We start from the raw sequence: 20,616 nt of genomic DNA, 5'->3' as shown, positions 1-20,616 counted from the left end.
CCCACGTTCCTGGATGGAGGGTGTAAAGCCAGTAGCCATGGCCACTATCACAGCAGCCTGGCCCATGCAGGCTTGCATTAGATTTGGACGGTCGGTAATGAAACAATGGAGCCAAGAACTGGTGGGCCATTAGCTTTAATCCTAGCTTGCACCTAGCAGGCAAGTAAAAACACACACTGGGCTCCAAAACCCACTCATTCAGTGCTCACAAAGCTACTGACTTATCCAAGTTTCCTAGATAATATGTTTCTAGCTCACTAGCCTTATTCACCTCTGTTCCCCATCTCTTTCTCTCTGCACAAACTCTATACAAACTGGCTTCTCCTTCAGCACTCCACCAACTTGGCTGCTTCTCCTCTCCTCCATGTGGCCATACTCTGCTCTCCTATAGCATGGGCTCCTCCTAGAACATAATCACTCTTCTCAGGAACAATGTGATCTCTCTCCCTTTTAAAACCTTTTGGCGTGAAAGCCCTCCCCCAACACATATTAACATAATCATGTCCATCTGAAGCAATCACCTGGGCAATGGGCTTTCACGTGGGCAATGCCATCTTTAACAAAGTGAGCATAATATATTTTATCTGCCCAAAAGAGGAGCTGGGTTGGAGTCTGTCAGTAGTGACCCTCTATGTGGGCTGTGACCAGAGTTTCTGAATAATCCCAGCTTCCCAAACAATAGTGCATGGGAAGTGCATGAAAGCCAGCTTCACTAAACCCGGACCTGCCTGGGCGTGGTGCCTCCACCAGCCATACAAGCTAACAAAGCACACTCCTGGGGAAAAAAACTGCAGAAGTTGTGGGGGGAGGGGCACACAGGCATCTTGCAGACAGCCCCTGGAGAGCAGACTTGTGGAGTGCTGAGGCATACTAGACATGCCCAGAGGCTCATAGAAAGACATCTGAAAGGCAATCAGCTCCCAGCCCTGCCTGATTACACTGGTGGCTCTGGCTGGCAAAGCCTTACCCAGAACCCTGTGTTGAGTGGGGACAGAGAGGGGGATTTGGCAGCTCTCAGAGCCTCTTGCTCTCCAGGCAGTGGCTGGGGCAACTTCACAGCTGTGTTCAGGCTGTGGTTCAGGCTGATGGTTCAGGAAGAAGAGATTTGGGGAGAGGCTCTGGAAAAACGGACTCTCCCATTGTCCGAGCCTGCAAACGCTAACAAGCCCCACCTACCAATGGGACTGAGGCCTAGTTTATGTCATCATCATAGCAACACAATATGAAATTCCTGCCTAAGAGTGTCACAGGAACAGAACCTGGGGTACAGCACCACTGGCCAAAAAGAGAGAGAAGAAAGAAAAAGGAAGAAGATAACTTCTCAAAACCAGGAAAAATCCATAGTCTTTATAACTTTTTCCATTTTTTCTTGTATTTTTTAATTTTTTTTTTTTCTTTCTGTAAAGCCAGTAGCCAGGGCCACCATCACAGCTTCCTGGCCCATGCAGGTTTGCATTGGATTCGGACAGATGGTAATGAAACAATGGAGACAAAAACTGGTGGGCCTTTACCTTTAATGCTAGCTTGCACCTGGTAGGCAAGTAAAAACACACACTGGGCTCCAAAACCCACTCATTCAGTGCTCACAAAGCTACTGCCTTATTCAAGTTTTCCTAGAATCAAAGGTATCTAGCTCACTAGCCTTATTCACCTCTGTTCTCCATCATCTTCTCTCTGCACAAACTGGCTTCTCCTTCAACACTTCACCATCTTGGCTGCTGCTTCTGGCCTCCTCAATGTGGTCTTTCTTTGCTCTCCTCTAGCATGGGCTCCTCCTAGAACATAATCACTCTTCTCTAATGCTAATCTCAGGAACCCAGAGAGAGCAAGCTCCCAGTCTGCCCCACTTTATAGTATAGAAATCAAAACCTTTTATCCACTATTCAAATAAGGAAGTCTCTGATACAAAGGCATTTATCTGAGGCATAATGGGATTCCTCATGAGAGTGCACCAACCCACGTCATGCAATCAGTCAAGGGTGTGAGGAAAAGCTTAGTCTTAAAACTAAGCCTTAGGCTATAACAACCCAGTCTGCTTACAGCCTGTTTCCCACACCCAATACAAACTATAAGCAAGCAAACATATATATCATATTTAAAAACTTATTTGACCAACACTTCCACCTTGGTCATTTTATCCTCTTTCCATTTTATTCTTTTCTTTTTATTTTGAACGTTTTTACCCATAGATGTTACATTTTTTATTCTTTTTTTTTTCTATGAATGTTACATTCCAAAACACTTAACTCATAAGTTAGATGAGTTAAGTTTTTTTTTCTCTCTCTTTTTGTTTCTTTTTTTCTCTTTCACTTTTTTCAATCTCATTTAAATCTCACCCACAAACAAATTATTTTGTTCTGGATTTAATTTTTTCTTTGTGGCATTTTGCGTGCTTTCACTTCGCTCTTTATCTCTTTAACATTTCCCCAAACTCCGGCTCTCCATTCTATAGTGTTTGTGCACTTAATACAGTATAATTTTCATTTTTCACTGTATTTTTTTATTTTTCTCCTTTTTTCTTCTCTCTTACACTATTTCTCTTATTTGACCATCATTTACAAACACATTATTTTATTCTTGATCCAAATTTTTTTCTTGTGGCATTTTTTAGGTTCTTGCCTTGTTTATTGCCTCTTTTTCACTTGCTCCTAACCCAGGCCCTCTGTTCTATGTATTTTTGTTCCACTTAGCACAATAAAATTTTCCATTTTTCACTGCATTTTCTCAAAAAATTTTTTTAAATCAACTCTTATTATTGTTATTAACAATACCACTCTCAAATGTCAATAAAAAAAAGAAATCAAATATCATGGATACAAAAGACAGTGATGTGATTCAGATAGATGAGGAAAAATCTATAGAAAAAAAATTTTAATAGCTTAGAAACCTTGGAGTTAAATGACAGAGAATTTAAAATTAAAGTCCTAAAAATACTCAGGGATATACAAGAAAGCACAGAAAGACAATTTAGGGAGCTCAAAAAACAATTCAATGAACAGAAAGAATACTTCACCAAGGAAATTGAAACTATGAAAACAAATCAAACAGAGAGAAAAAACTCAATTCATGAACTAAAAAATTAGATAACAAGCTTAGCCAATAGAACAGGCCAGATAGAAGAGAGAATTAGTGGCACAGAAGACAGGTAACTAGAAGTACTACAGAGGGAAGAAAAGAGAGGCTCATGAATTTAAAAAAATGAGAAAGTCCTACAGGAATTGTTTGACTCCATCAGAAATACCAACATAAGAATAATGGGTTTATCAAAAGGAGAAGAAGAGAGAATAAATGGAATGGAGAACATATTCCAACAAACAATAGGCAAGAATTTCCCAAGCCTGTGGAAAGAACTAAAGTCTCAAATTCAAAAAGGAAACAGAATACTGAATTATATTAACCCTAAAAAACCTACTCCAAGGCACATCATAATGAAATTAGCACAAACTAATGACAAAAAAAAAATTCTCAAGGCAGCCAGGGAAAAGAAGAATACAACATATAAAGGAAGGTCCATTAGATTATCAACAGATTTCTCAGCAGAAACTCTACAAGCTAGAAGAGAGTATACCCCAATATTTAAGGTTCTGAAAGAGAGAAACTTCCAGCCAAGAATACTATACCCATCAAAACTATCCTTCAAATACAAAGGAGAAATAAAAAATTCACAGATATAGAAAAGATGAGGAAATTTATCACCAGAAAATCCCCACTTCAGGACATAGTAAAGTTTTTTTTTTAAACACAAAGAACAAAACAAAACAAAACTACAAGTAAAAGCTCCATCAAGATCTCAATAAAAACAAGATTAATCTGTGACAAAGAAACAAAAAAGGGGAGAGGACAAAGATTAACAGTAGCAAAGGAGGATGAAGTGCAGAAGCACTCATGAGATAATAAACTACAATGAACATAATATGTATGCTTTCCATTACTTAATGGTAACCACCCTTTAAAAAACCAACACAGAAATACATGACTTAAACAAGAAGTAACAGAGAAAAGAAGACTGGGTTATAACCAAACAAAAACAAATGATAGAAAAATAAAAGAGAAGAACCAAACAAGTGTCGGGAGCCAGTCCACTAGTGCTGGCGAACAAGGTCACAGCAGAAGAAGATCCACAACTGCTGGTTGACAAAGTCACAGCAGAAGAAGACCAATGGCTGCTGGTTAATAAAGTCATCGCAGTGAAGACTAATAGCTGCGGGTTGACAAAGTCACCACAAAGGAAAGGCACAATGATATTTCCCCCTTTGACCTTTTTGAATTAATCTGGCCTTATATCCCCCTTTTTCTGGGTGTGTGCTGTCATTTATGGCACAGGGATAATAGTACCGTACTTTCCCTGTAGATTCGTAGTAATGTCTTTGGAAATGAGACAGAGGGTGTGAGTTCCACAGAAAAGCCTGTAAGCCCCTTGAACTGGGCTCATAGATATAAGAGGCTGGCTATGATATCCCTCGTAAAGGGTTAAGTTGGTAGGAGAACTTCTTCTTATTAATCATGTTAGAAACAATAGGTTGTGACTTATGAATAGGTAGGAAACAGTAACTATACACAGAGTACTTTTCAGCCTTCACTTAATTCATCACTTTACCTCCCTAAGCCTTTTCATGTAGTAGAGTAAAGAAACTTTCCTTTCTTCTTGCATACCTGACCTGCAGGTGGTGGAACACTCTGAGAAAAATAGAGTTAGAACTTAACTAGTGTATGAATATAGTAATAAATAAAATTTGACTAGACAATAGCATCATAGGTAAGGTAGAGTTGTTATTCAGTACTGACCTTTTAGAAGTTTGTACCAACATTGTTATTGCTGTTCAAGTTATTGTATAACTGTACTTTGAATGACTTACCACCTGATTTATAGTTACCTAACAAATGTAAGCATAGTGATACAAAAACAATAATTAATCAATGTATTCTGAATATCATGTGATTGTAACTTAGTGTGTGTGCATAAAAAGAAAGCTAGACCAGCATTTGAGAGAGATGCCTGGCAGTAAATGCTAACTGGAGAATAAAGAGAAAGAAAAGAATTTGGCTCTCTCACTCGATTCGCGCCGACGCCGTCTCTTCCTGTGGGACCCCTGGATTCTCCCCGGGGCTGAACCCTGGCAAACAAGATACAAAACTATCAGAAAGTAATATATAAAATGGCAATAGGAAACCTTCAAAAGTCAATAATTACACTAAATGTAAATGGATTGAACTCACCAATAAAAAGACAGAGTAGCAAAACGGATTAAAAAAAATTCCAACTGGATGCTGCCTACAAGAAAAACATCTAAGCTACAAGGATAAAAACAAATTCAAAGTGAAAGGTTGGAAAACAATACTCCAAGCAAATAATATCCAAAAAAAAAGCAGGTGTAGCAATACTCATATCTAACAATGCTGACTACAAGACAGCAAAAGTAATCAGAGACAAAAATAGTCATTTCATAATGATTAAGGGGACATTGAATCAAGAAGACATAACACTTCTTAATATATATGCACCAAACCAAGGAGCACCAAAATATATAAAACAGCTACTGTCTGACCTAAAAACAAAAACCAACAAAAATACAATCATACTTGGAGACCTCAATACACCACTGACAGCTCTAAATTGTTCATCCAAACAGAGAATCAATAAAGAAATATTGGCCTTAAATGAAACACTAGAACAATTAGATATGATAGATATTTACAGGACATTTCATCCCAAAGTGCCAAAGTATACATTTTTTTTTTAGTGTACCTGGAACATTCTCAAGACTTGACCATATGTTGGGCTACAAAAGTGACATCAACAAATTCAGAAAGATTGAAATTATACCAAGCATATTTTCTGATCATAAAGCCTTGAAACTAGAATTCAACTGCAAAAAAGAGGTAAACTAGCCCACAAAAATGTGGAAACTAAACAACATACTTTTAAAAAATGAGTAGCTTGGCCCTGGCCGGTTGGCTCAGCGGTAGAGCATCGGCCTGGCGTGCGGGGGTCTGGGTTCGATCCCCGGCCAGGGCACATGGGAGAAGCGCCCATTTGCTTCTCCACCCCCCCTCCTTCCTCTCTCTCTCTCTCTTCTCCTCCCGCAGCCGAGGCTCCATTGGAGCAAATATGGCCCGGGCACTGGGGATGGCTCCTTGGCCTCTGCCCCAGGTGCTGGAGTGGCTCTGGTCATGGCAGAGCGACGCCCCGGAGGGGCAGAGCATCGCCCCCTGGTGGGCAGAGCGTCGCCCCTGGTGGGCGTGCCGGGTGGATCCCGGTCGGGCGCATGCAGGAGTCTGTCTGACTGTCTCTCCCCATTTCCAGCTTCAGAAAAATACAAAAAATAAATAAATAAATAAATAAAAATAAAATAAAAAATTAAAAATAAAATAAAAAAAATAAAAAAAAATAAAAAATGAGTAGCTCAAAGAAGAAATAAGTGGAGATCAAAAGATACATACAGGCAAAAGAAAATAACAATACAACATATCAAAATCTCTGGGATACAGCAAAAGCAGTAATAAGAGGGAAGTTCATATTACGTCAGGCCTATATGAACAAACAAGAGAGAGCCCAAGTAAACTACTTAACATCACATCTTAAGGAACTAGAAAAAGAAGAATAAAGACAACCCAAAACCAACAGAAGAAAGAATATAAAAATCAGAGCATAAATAAACAAAATAGAGAACAGAAAAACTATAGAAAAAAATTAATAAAACAAGAAGCTGTTTTTTTGTAAAGATCAACAAAATTGACAAACCCTTGGCAAGACTCACCAAGGAAAAAAGAAAAAGGAATCATATAAACAAAATCCAATATGAAAAAGGAGAAATCAACACAGATATCATAGATATACAAAGAATTATTATAGAATACTATGAAAAACTATATGCCACCAAATTTAACAATATAAAAGAAATGAATAAATTTCTAGAACAATACAATCTTCCTAGACTGAGTCATCAAGAAGCAGAAAGACTAAATAGACCCATAAGCAGGGAGGAAATAGAAACAACTATTAAAACACTTCAGAAAATAAAAGTCCAGGGCCAGACGGCTATACTAGTGAATTCTATCAAACATTCAAAGAAGACTTGGTTTCTAGTCTAATCAAAGTCTTCCAAAATATTGAAGAAGAAGCAATATTGCCAAACACATTTTATGAGGCCAACATAACCCTTATACCAAAACCTCGCAAGGACAACACGAAAAACAAAAACTACAGACCAATATCTCTAATGAATATGGATGCTAAAATACTAAACAAAATATTAGCAAATCGAATACAACAACACATTAAAAAAATAATTCATCATAATCAATTGGGATTCATCCCAGAATCACAGGGATGGTTCAACATAGGTAAAACAATTAACATAATACACCATATCAACAAAATAAAGAACAAAAACTATATGATCTTATCAATAGATGCAGAAAAGGCAATCCATAAAATACATCATTTTATGTTTAAAACACTTAACAAAATGGGTATAGAAGAAAAATATCAACATAATAAAAGCCATCTATGATAAACTATCAGCTAACATCATATTAAATAGCATAAAACTGAAAACTTTCCCCTAAAATCAGGAACAAGACAAGGTTGTCCATTCTCTCCACTGTTATTTAACGTAGTGCTGGAAGTTCTAGTCAGAGCAATCAGACAAAAGAAAGAAATAAAAGGCATATTGGGAAAGAAGAAGTAAAGGTTTCACTTTTTGCAGATGACATAATCCTGTACATCAAAAAACCCATAGACTCCACAAAAAGGCTACTAAAACAATAAACCAATACAGTAAGGTCGCAGGATACAAAATTAATATACAAAAGTTCATTGCCTTTCCATATGCCAACAATGAAATATCAAAAAATGAGCTAAAAAAAACAATCCCCTTCAGAGTTGCAACAAAATAAATAAAATACCTAGGAATAAACATAACAAAGTATGTAAAGGACCTACATAATGAAAACTACAAAGCATTGTTAAGGGAAATCAAAAAAGATATAATGAAATGGAAAAATATTCCTTGTTCTTGGATAGGAAGAATAAATATAGTCAAAACGAGTATATTACCCAAAGCGATATACAAATTTAATGCAATTCCCATCAAAATTCCAATGACATTTTTTAAAGAAATGGAACAAAAAATCATCAGGTTTATATGGAACTATAAAAAACCCCAAATAGCCAGAGCAATCCTAAGAAAAAAGAACAAAGCTGGGGGCATTACAATACCTGACTTCAAATTATATTATAGAGCCACGATAATAAAAAAAGCATGGTATTGGCAGAAAAATAGACACTCAGACCAATGGAACAGAATAGTAAGCCCAGAAATAAAACCACATGTATACGTTCAAATAATTTTTTATAAAAGGGCCAACAACACACAATGGAGAAAAGAAAGCCTCTTTAACAAATGGTGCTGGGAAAACTGGAAAACCACAAGCAAAAAATAAAATTCGACTACAGTTTGTCCCCTTGTACTAAAATTAATTCAAAATGGATCAAAGATCTAAATATAAGACCTGAAACAATAAACTACATAAAAGAAAACATAGGTACTAAACTTATGGACCTTGATTACAAAGAGCACTTTATGAATTTGACTCCAAGGCAAGGAAAGTGAAGGCAAAGATAAATGAATGGGACTACATCAGACTAAAAAGTTTTTCCACAGCAAAAGAAACTGACAACAAAACAAAGAGACAGCCAACTAAATGGGAGATATTTTCAAACAACAGCACAGATAAGGGCCTAATATCCAAAATATACAAAGAACTTATAAAAGTCAATAACAAAAAACAATCCAATAAAAAAATGGGAAGAGGACATATACAGACACTTCTCCCCGGAAGAAATACAAATAGCCAACATATATATAAAGATGCTTATCTTTATTAGCTATTAGAGAAATGCAAATCAAAACTACAGTGAGATGCCACCTCACACCTGTTAGATTAGCTATTATCAACAAGACAGGTAATAACAAGTTTTGAGGGACTGTGGAGAAAAAGGAACCCTCATCCTCTGTTGGTGGGAATGTAAAGTATTACAACTACTATTGAAGAAAGTATGGTGGTTCCTCAAAAAATTAAAAATAAATCTACCATATGACCCAGCAATCCCTCTACTGGAAATACACTCCCATAACTCAAAAACATTGGTATGTAAAGACATATGCCACCCCATGTTCATTGCAGCATTGTTTACAGTGGCAAAGGCATGGAAACAACAAAAAATCCCTTTAATAGATGATTGGATAAGGAATATGTGGTACAGATATACTATGGAATACTACTCAGCCATAAGAAATGATGACATCGTATCATTTACAACAAGACAGGTAATAACAAATGTTGGAGAGGCTGTGGAGAAAAAGGAACCCTCATTCACTGTTGGTGGGAATGTTAAGTAGTACAACCATTATGGAAGAAAGTATGGTGGTTCCTCAAAAAATTGAAAATAGAACTACCTTATGACCCAGCAATCCCTCTACTGGGTATATACCCCCAAAACTCAGAAAGATTGATACGTAAAGATACATGTAGCCCCATGTTCATTGCATCATTGTTCACAGTGGCCAAGACATGGAAACAACCAAAAAGCCATTCAATAGATGACTGGATAAAGAAGATGTAGTACATATGTAATATGGTATACTACTCAGCCATAGAAATGATGACATCGAGTCATTTACAGCAACATGGATGGACCTTGATAACATTATACTGAGTGAAATAAGTAAATCAGAAAAAAAAACTAAGAACTATATGATTCTATACATAGGTGGGACATAAAAATTGGACTCAGGGATATGGACAAGAATGTAGTGGTTACCAGGGGGTGGGGAGGGAAAGGGGTAGGGTGTGGGGAGAGGAGGGGCACAAAGAAAACCAGATAGAAGTTGATGGAAGACTATATGACTTTGGGTGATGGTTATGCAACATAATCAAATGTCAAAATAAACCTGGAGATGTTTTCTCTGAATCTATGTACCCTGATTGATTGTCACCCCATTAAAATTAATAAAAAAAGGAAAGGACAGTATTTAGTGGCAAAACATGTCAGGATAATGTTTGTGAGAAAGAGACAGATTTTTCGGACCCAGAATTGTTCTTAAAGGGACCACACAGAAAACCTCTTTCACAACCACCCACCCAGGGCTCTGGGGGATGGGAAGAGAGAAGAGGACAAAAGTAGCAGGAAGACAGTGTAATTTAGGAGGCACAGGGAGAAACACTTTGAGGGACAGCCACCCTAACCCCTGGGCAGTGTTAATCTCCAAATCTGAAGTGAATATTTCCCCTGGTATCAGCAATGTCAGCAAAGGGAAGCAGGACACAAGCCAAACAAGCTCTCCCATGGCACTCAAAGCAGAGTCGCTTAGAAGGAGGGAGCTTTCAGGACTACAGTATTGAGTATTAGGGTCTGAGATGCAGTGCCCCACTCACACTGCTGAGGGCTTGCTGAAGTGTGGGCAGCAGAGGGATGCAGAAGCGTGGTTCCATCAGTGGGGCGGAAGCGGGGCTGGCCACTAGTAAGGCCCATTGTGTGCTAAGTGTAGCCCAGCAGGGGTAAAGGGGACACATGAAAGCAGTCAGGCCCAGTTGTGGCCCACCTGCAACCCTGCCTGTGGGGGAAAGACAAAAGCCCAGGAATGGGCGGACATCCGCCATTGAGCAAGGGCTACTGGGTGCTCAGCCTCACATGACCCATGAAGCCAAGGCTTGCTGCTGAAGTGCAAGCTGGCTCCACTCATAGGGGCGGAACAAAAGCCCAGGAAAAGGTGGAGATCCGCAGCTAAGCATGGGTGCACAGCCCTGCCCAGCCTGCAGAGCTAAGGCTCACAGCCTGATGCAGAAGCCAGCTCCTCCCACAGGGGGTGGGGCGAAAGCTCAGGAACAGGGGGAGACCCGCAATTGAGCAAAGATGCTCACCCCTACCCTCGCTACCCAGGCTTGCAACCCAGGCATGGTGTGCAACCCCAATTGTGGGGTCGAGGTGAAGGCCAAGGCTGGTTGAGGCTTGTAGACCCAGGCACGTGAACATAGCCCCTCCTGTGGAGGAGAGGCAGAAACCGCAGTGACAGCCACAGAGATCCGGCGCTGGCAATGCCTATACCTGAATGCCCAATGCAGAGACAGAGAGGGTAGTGAGCCTGCAGACAGACCACAACTAGGGAACACAAAGGCCACACCAATTGCACTCTAGTGGCCAAACCCTTCTTATATACAGACAAAATGGAAAGGCAGAGGAATGCAACCCAAATGAATCAAGAGAAATCCCCAGAAAAGGACCTGAATGAGTCAGATATAACCAAATTACCAGATTCAGAGTTTAAAACAATGATTGTTAGGATGTTCAAAGATCTTAGAACAACAATAGACAGTCATTATGATCACCTAAATAAAGAGATAGTGAATATAAAAAAAAAAAACATTGAAATAATAAAAAAGAAATAGAAATGACAAATACAATATCAGAAATGAAGACTATAATGGAAGGAATTAAAAGCTGGATGGATGAAGCTGAGGATCAAATCAGCAAGTTAGAGTACAAGATAAACAAAGGCACAGAAGCAAAACAGAAAAAAGAAAAGAGACTCGAAAAGTCTGAGAAAATTCTAAGAGAGCTCTGTGACAACATGAAGAAAAATAACATCTACATCATAGGGGTTTCTGAAGAAGAACAGAAAGAACAAGATATAGAGACTTTGTTCAATCAAACCTTAGCTGAAAACTTCCCTAAATTTAGGCAAGAAAAAGTCCCACAAGTTCAAGAAGCACAGAGAACTCCATTAAAGAGAAACCCAAAGAAATCTACACCAAGACACATCATAATTAAAATACCAAAGCTAAGTAATAAAGAGAAAATATTTAAAGCTGCTAGAGAAAAAAATGCTATGACCTACAAAGGAGCCCCCATAACGATGACTTCTGACTTCTAAACAGAAACATTGAGGCCAGAAGAAAATGGTAAGAAATATTCAAAGTGATGCAGAATAAGAGCCTACAACCAAGACTACTCTATCCAGCAAGGCTATCATTTAAAACTGAAGGAGACATAAAAAGCTTCCCAGACAAAAAAAACAACCCCCCCCCAAAACAAAAACAACTCAAGGAATTCACTACAACCAAACCAATGCTGCAAGAAATGCTAAGGGGCCTGTTGTAAACAGTGTAAAGGGAAAAAAATATATATAGCAAAATAGGAATACAGCTTTAAAGAATAAAATGGCAATAAACAACTACATATTAATAATAACCTTAAATGTAAGAGGATTAAATAATCTGATCAAAAGACATAGGGTAGCTGCATGGATAAGAAAACAGGACCCATACATATGCTGTCTACTAGAGACACACTTTAAAACAAAAGATGCACATAGACTGAAGGTAAAAGAATGAAAAAAAATATTTCATGCAAATGGAAATGAAAAAAAGCTGGGGTAGCAATACTTATATCAGACAAAATGGACTTTAAAACAAAGTCTAGAGTAAGAGATAAAGAAGGTCTTTACATAATGATAAAGGGAGCAATCGAACAGGAAAATATAACCATTTTAAATATCTACACACCTATTATAGAAGCACCTAAATATATAAAGCAGACTTTGTTGGACATAAAAGGTGAGATCAACAGCAATACTATAATAGTAGAGAATTTCAATACTCCACTAACATTACTAGATAGATCCTCAAAAAAGAAATAAAAAAACTTCAGCAAACTTAAAAGACACACTAGATCAACTTGATTTAATAGATATCTTCAGAACCTTTACCCTAAAACAGCAGAATATACATTCTTTTCAAGTGCTCATGATACATTCTCTAGGATAGACCACATGTTAGGGCACAAAAGCAGTCTCAACAAATTTAAGATTGAAATCATATCAAGCATTTTCTCTGATCACAATGGCATGAAACTAGAAATCAACCACAACAGAAAAACTAAAAAATACTCAAACACCTGAAAACTAAATAGCATGTTATTAAATAATGAGTGGGTTAAAAATGATATTAAAGAAAAAATAAAAAAAATTCTAGAAATGAAAGATGAGCATATATCAACTCAAAATTTATGGGACACGCAAAAGCAGTACTGAGAGGGAAGTTCATAGCATTACAGGCATATCTTAAGAAGCTAGAAAAAGCTCAAATAAACAGCTTGACCCTGCATCTAAAAGAACTAGAAAAAGAACAGCAAGTAAAGCCCAGAGGTAGTAGAAGGAAGGAAATAATAAAGATCAGAGCAGAAATAAATGACATAGAGGCTAAAAAAACAATACAGAGGATCAATAAAACCAGGAGCTGGTTCTTTGAGAAGGTAAACAAGATTGGTGAACCTTTAACCAGACTCACCACGAAAAAAAGAGAGAGGATTCAAATAAATAAAATTAGAAATGAGAGTGGAGAAATAACAACTGACCCAACAGAAATACAAAATATTGTAAGAAAATACTATGAAGAACTGTATGCCTAAAAACTAGACCACCTAGGTGAAACAAAAAAATTCCTTGGAACATATAATCTTTCAAAAATCAATCTGGAAGAATCAGAAAACCTAAACGGACCAATGACAACAAATGAGATCAAAATAGTTATCAAAAAACTTTCAACAAAGAAAAGTCTTGGGCCTGATGGCTTCACAAATAAATTCTACAAAATATTCAAAGAAGAACTAACTTCTATCCTTCTCAAGCTATTTCAAAAGACTCAAGAGGAAGGAAGACTTCCAAGCTCCTTTTATGAGGCGAGTATAATTCTGATTCCAAAACTAGACAAAGACAACACAAAGAAAGAAAATTATAGGCCTATATCTCTGATGAATTTAGATGCTAAAATCCTCAACAAAATATTAGCAAACTAGAATCAGCAATATATGAAAAAAAAATCATACATCATGATCAAGTGTGATTTATTCTGGGGAGGCAAGGCTGGTACAATATTTGTAAATCAATCAGTGTGACTCATCACATAAACAAAAGGAAGGAGAAAAAACACATGATAATTTTAATAGATGCAGAATAGCATTTGATAAAATCCAGCACACATTTATGATCAAAACTCTCAGCAAAGTGGGAATACAGGGTACATACCTCAACATAATAAAGGCCATCTATGACAAACCCACAGCCAACATCATACTCAATGAGAAAAATTAAAAGCAATTTTCTTAAGATCAGGAACAAGGCAGGGGTGCTTCCTTTCAACACTCTTATTCAGCATAGTTCTGGAAGTCCTAGCTGCAGCAATCAGACAAGAAGAAGAAATAAATGGCATCCAAATTGGAAAAGAAGTAAAACTATCATTACTTGCAGATGATATAATATTGTATATAAAGACCCTAAAGTTTCAGTCAAAAAACTACTGGACCTGATAAATGAATACAGCAAAGTGGCAGAATATAAGATGAATACTCAGAAATCAGAGGCATTTTTATACATCAACAATAAACTGTCAAAAAAAAAATTAATAAAACTATGCCCTTCACTATTGCAACCAAAAAAATAAAGTACCCAGTAGTAAATTTAACCAAGGAAAATAAAAACTTGTACTCAGAATATTATAAAACATTGATAAAAGAAATCAAGGAAGATACAAGCAAGTGGAAGCATATACCATTCTCATGGTTAGGAAAAGTAAACATCATTAAAATGTCTATATTACTCAAAGCAAGTTATAATTTTTTTTTTCAGAGACAGAGAGGGAATCAGAGAGAGATATAGGTAGGACAGACAGACAGGAATGGAGAGAGATGAGAAGCATCAATTATCAATTTTTTGTTGTGACACCTTATTTGTTCATTATTTGCTTTCTCATATGTGCCTTTGACTGTGGGCCTTCAGAAGACTGAGTAACCCCTTGCCAGCGACCTTAGGTCCAAGCTGGTGAGCTTTGTCCAAACCAGATTAGCCTGTGCTGAAGCTGGCGACCTTGGGGGTCTCAAACTTGGGTCCTCTGCATTCCTGTTTGGTGCTCTATCCACTGTGCCACTGCCTAGTTAGGCAAAGTAATTTATAAATTCAATACAATTCCAATTAAAATACCAATGACATACTTCAAAAATATAGAACACATATTTCAAAAATTTATATGGAACCAAAAAAGAACACGAATAGCCTCAGCAATCTTGAAAAGGAAGAATAAAGTGGGAGTTATCACACTTTCTGATGTCAAGTTATACTACAAGGCCATTGTACTCAAAAGAGCCTGGTACTGGCATAAGAACAGGCATATAGATCAATGAAACAGAACAGAGAACCGAGAAATAAACCCACACCTTTATGTACAACTGATATTTGACAAAGGTAAGAGCATACAATGAAGTAAAGACAGCCTCTTCAACAAATAGTGTTGGCAAAATTGGACAGCTACCTGCAGAAAAATGAAACTAGACCACCAACTTACACCATTCATAAAAATAAACTCAAAATGGATAAAACTTAAATGTAAGCTGTGAAACCATAAGCATCTTAGAAGAAAACATAGGCAGTAAGCTCTCCAACATTTCTTGCAGCAATATATTTGCTGATTTATCATCACGGGCAAGTGAAATAAAAGACAGAATAAACAAATTGGAATATATCAAATTGAAAAGCTTTTGCACAGCTAAAGACAATAAGAACAGAATAAAAAGACAAACTACACAATGGGAGAACATATTTGAAAATACACCTGATAAGGGGTTAATAACCAAAATTTATAAAGAATTTGTAAAACTCAATACCAGGAAGACAAACAATCCAATTAAAATGTTGGCAAAAGAAATGAATAGACATTTCTCCAAAGAACACATACAGATGGCCAATAGGCATATGAAAAATGCTCAACTTCACTAATCATTAGAGAAATGCAAATTCAAACCACAATGAGATATCACCTCACACCAGTCAGAATGGTGCTCATCAACAAAACAACACAGAATAAGTGCTGGCGAGGAAGTGGAGAAAAGGAAACCCTCCTGTATGCTGGTGGGAATGCAGACTGGTGCAGCCACTGTGGAAAACAGTATGGAGATTCCTCAAGAAATTAAAAATTGGACTGCCTTTTGACCCAGCTATCCCACTTTTAGGAATATACCCCAAGAACACCATAGCACTGTTTCAAAAGGAGAAATGCACCCCCATGTTTGTGGCAGCATTGTTCACAATAGAAAAGATCTGGTAACAGCCTAAGTGTTTGTCAGTGGATGAGTGGATTCAAAAGCTTTGGTACTTATATACTATGGAATACTACTCAGCCATAAGAAATGATGACATCAGATCATTTACAACAACAGGGATGGACCTTGATAACATTATACTGAGTGAAATAAGTAAATCAGAAAAGACTAAGAACTATATGATTCCATACATAGATGGGACATACAAATGAGACTCAGGGACATGAACAAGAGTGTGGTGGTTACAGGGGGGGAGGAGAGAGAGGTTGTGGGGGAAAGAAAGGGGCACAAAAAAAGCCAGATAGAAGGTGAAGGTAAACAATTTGACTTTGGGTGATGGGTATGCAACATAATCAAATGTCAAAATAACCTAGAGATGTTTTCTCTGAACATATGTACCCTGATTTATCAATGTCACCCCATTAGAATAAAAAAAAATGTTTTTCTATTTTTCCAGTAGATGGTGCTGAACTACAAGCAATAGCTCTGTAAAATTCCCAGACTGAGCTCTGCTGAGATGTTGTTGTCACATGATGGAGTGGGGGCATACTGTGAGGGCTTTACAGATTTTGCAATGGCAATTACAGGCTTCAGGGAGCTCTTCTCTGAATCTCAACAGACCAGGGTACTGGACATAGAGCACCTCTGTTATTCAGGGGAAAGAGTGGCCCTGTAGAACTAGCTGTGGAGTATGTCTCTGCCACTATCAATACCACATGAGGGAAGGCAGAGTGTTGATTTAGGAGGCTGGGATGCCGCACTTTGTATTTCTGTGTCTCTGTCCCCAGTGTGGTCTTCTGGAAGACCATGAGAACACTGGCAGTGACTCCAGTGCTCTGCCACTGCTTTGGTTCAGATATCCCCCAATCTCTTTCTTCCTTCCACTGATTAAGACCTAGACACTATGGATTTCTTCCTTTTAGAGGGCCCTGAAAAACAAAAGCCAAGACAGTTTGGGCCTCTCCCCTCTCTGAAGTCCCACCAGAAGTGCTTTTTTAACCTGTTTTTACCCTTTGCACCTATCATCAATTGGATGCATGGATCTTTTCAGGCAAGCCTGTGAACTCAGTTGTAGCTCCTCAGCTGAGTTATAGCTGTTCAACATGTTGAAATTTCAAGGGGAGAGATCAAGGGTATCTCTAACACCATTACTCTGACATCATCAACATCTTGTATAACTCTTAAGAAAATAAAAGACATTTTTATTTAGAAATTTATTACTTTTTCTTTTGATATCTGGCAGTATTAAACTTTGGAATAATATATTAGTTAAGATAACAATAAAATTAAAATTACTTTTTCTATGCATACCTGAGTGTATAAAGGATAAATCTTATTAACTTTATATGTACTTTTTTTTTTTTTTTTTGTATTTTTCCGAAGCTGGAAACGGGGAGAGACAGTCAGACAGACTCCCGCATGCGCCCGACCGGGATCCACCTGGTATGCCCACCAGGGGGCGACGCTCTGCCCACCAGGGGGCGATGCTCTGCCCCTCTGGGGCATCGCTCTGTTGCTACCAGAGCCACTCTAGCGCCTGGGGCAGAGGCCAAGGAACCAACCCCAGCGCTCGGGCCATCTTTGCTCCAATGGAGCCTCGGCTGCAGGAGGGAAAGAGAGAGACAGAGAGGAAGGAGAGGGGGAGGGGTGGAGAAGCAGATGGGCGCTTCTCCTGTGTGCCCTGGCCGGGAATCGAACCCGGGACCCCTGCACGCCAGGCCGATGCTCTACCACTGAGCCAACCGGCCAGGGCCCTATATGTACTTTTTAAAAATAACTTTTTAATTTAGAAATAAATATACAGGAAGTTGTTTGGAAATATGCAGAGAGGTCCCATGCACCTTTTATTTAACCTTTCCTAAAATTGTCATCTTTCATAACTATAGTACAACATCAATATCAGGATGTTGATATTGGTAACACCCATGAAGCTATTCAGCTTTCAGTATTTATATATGGACTTGTATATGTAGATATGTGTTTAACTCTATGCAATATAATCACATGTGTAACTTTATGTATCCACCTCCACAATTAAGTTATCATCTTGTATCATCACTATAAAGCTCTCATGCTGCCTGATTGTAGCCATATCTATTCCTTTATTTATATTCTTAATCCTTAGTAACCACAATTCTCCATCTCTATAATTGTTATTTTACAAATGTTATATTAATTGGTCATGAAAAATATATCCTTCTGCAATTGACATTTGAAACTTTCTGATCCTGACCCTAAATTTAACTCTAATCCTAACCCTAAACACTATCATTGTTCCTAAAATTAATCTTAATAGTAAACATAAATCCTAACTCTAACTTTAACTATAAGTGTAGAATTTTGTCAAGTGCTTTTTTTCCTGCATCAATTGATATGACCTTGTAATACTTCTTCCTTAGACTGTTTATATGGTAGATTACATTGATTGGTTTTTGAATGTTGCACCAGCTTTGCATTACTGAAATAAAGTTGAGTAAGACATTGTGTGTATTTCTATATATCTATATTTACATATAGATAGATATCTGAATTTTATGTGCTAACATCTGATTAAGAATTTTTGCATCCACATTTTTATGATTGATATAGGTCAATGGTTTTTTTTTTTGTAATGTCTTCATATCAGAATAACAGCTTTAGAAATTAGTTGGGATGTGTTCTCTTTTCTTCTATTTCCTGGAAAAGCTTGTGTATACTTGTTTTAATTTTTAAATATTTGGTATAATAATTTGAACCTTCTGCCAAGGCCTTTTTTTTACACTCTAGCCCAGGGGTCCCCAAACTTTTTACACAGGGGGCCAGTTCACTGTCCCTCAGACCGTTGGAGGGCCGGACTATAAAAAAAACTATGAACAAATCCCTATGCACACTGCACATATCTTATTTTAAAGTAAAAAAACAAAACAGGAACAAATACAATATTTAAAGTAAAGAACAAGTAAATTTAAATCAACAAACTGACCAGTATTTCAATGGGAACTATGCTCCTCTCACTGACCACCAATGAAAGAGGTGCCCCTTCCAGAAGTGCGGCGGGGGCCGGATAAATGGCCTCAGGGGGCCGCATGCAGCCCGCGGGCCGTAGTTTGGGGACCCCTGCTATAGCCCATTCTCCAAATTCTATGATGTTGATTAGTATCTTAAAATCTTTCATATAACCTATAAGGTTTTTTTAAAAAATATATTTATATTGCTTTATTATTTGCTTATATTATAAAAATTTAGTTAAAATTTAAGTTTTAAAAAGATATTGGCTTAAAAGAAATCAAAACTAATTGTTCACAAAGGTAATATTGCTCATCTTGGATATTTTATTTTACTCTAATACTTTTCAGTATTTTCCAAAAAATTTTTTAAGCAGAAAATACTTTATATATTATAAATACTCATTTATTCTCATTATAAACTAGCAGACATTTATTTTAATAAAAGAAAGTATACAAAAGTATATATAAGAGAATAAATATCACGGACAATTTCATCACCCATACACATAATTACTCTGAACCTTTTGGTGATTTTTCTCATCCCGTGTCTATTGGTTTATACAGCTAAGGCAGTGATGGGCAATCTTTTGAACTTGGTGTGTCAAAATTCACCAAAAAACTGAGCATAACTTGGGTGGTGTGTTACTTTGAGAAAAAAAACCCCATAATTTCACAATATTTATAGTTTAAATAACAAAAATGTATAATTGTAATATATAACTGTATTTAATAAACCAAAAACTAATTATTTAACTTACCTGCTTGGTGACTTCTTTGTTAATCTGTCAGTCAGTTTCTTTTGTTGGTCTTGATATTATTTAACTTGTGTGGTGTGCTGTAAACTAAGATAAGTGAGGGGGAGGGGGAATTCTTTAACTAACCTGCCTATTAGTGACTTTTTGTTGCTGAATTTTATTGGCTAAATCTTCAATTGAAGGTTGGTATTTTGTACACTTAAAGCCCAAGCAAGCACTACTAACTTCATCTGTCAATCTGTTTCTTTTGTTGGTTTTGATATTATTTAGCGCTGAGAATAAGGTCTCACAAAAATATGTAGAGGGAAAAATTGTGAGTAAAGCCATTGCTATATTTTGCAGGGTGCTAAAAGTGTCTGGTAATTGGTTCCAGGCACTCCAAATTTCCCGTTTGTAGTGGCACTCCTCTTGATTCTCCAAGTGGCACCTTTCCAGATTCTCAAGCTTTCATCTCAAGTCGGCAAACACCTGAGCCCAGATGCTGTCTTGAAATTTTGCAAGTTGTATCTTATGTAAATTAAGATGGCTGCTGCTATTTCTAATGGCAGGAAACAGCACCCACAGCACAGGCCCTTGCCTCTCCCAGCCTCCCCCTCACTTATCTCAGTAATGATGGTCAATTGGAAATCCATGACACCCCAGAATAGTAGATTGGATGATGGTTGCTGTGATTATGTGGTTGCTGGTAATGGCGATCACAGGGCCCCCAGAGATGTGTCCC

This window comes from Saccopteryx leptura, chromosome 3 (assembly GCF_036850995.1).
Source record: "Saccopteryx leptura isolate mSacLep1 chromosome 3, mSacLep1_pri_phased_curated, whole genome shotgun sequence".
NCBI lineage: Eukaryota > Metazoa > Chordata > Mammalia > Chiroptera > Emballonuridae > Saccopteryx > Saccopteryx leptura.
Note: the sequence above shows the minus strand (reverse complement) of the source record.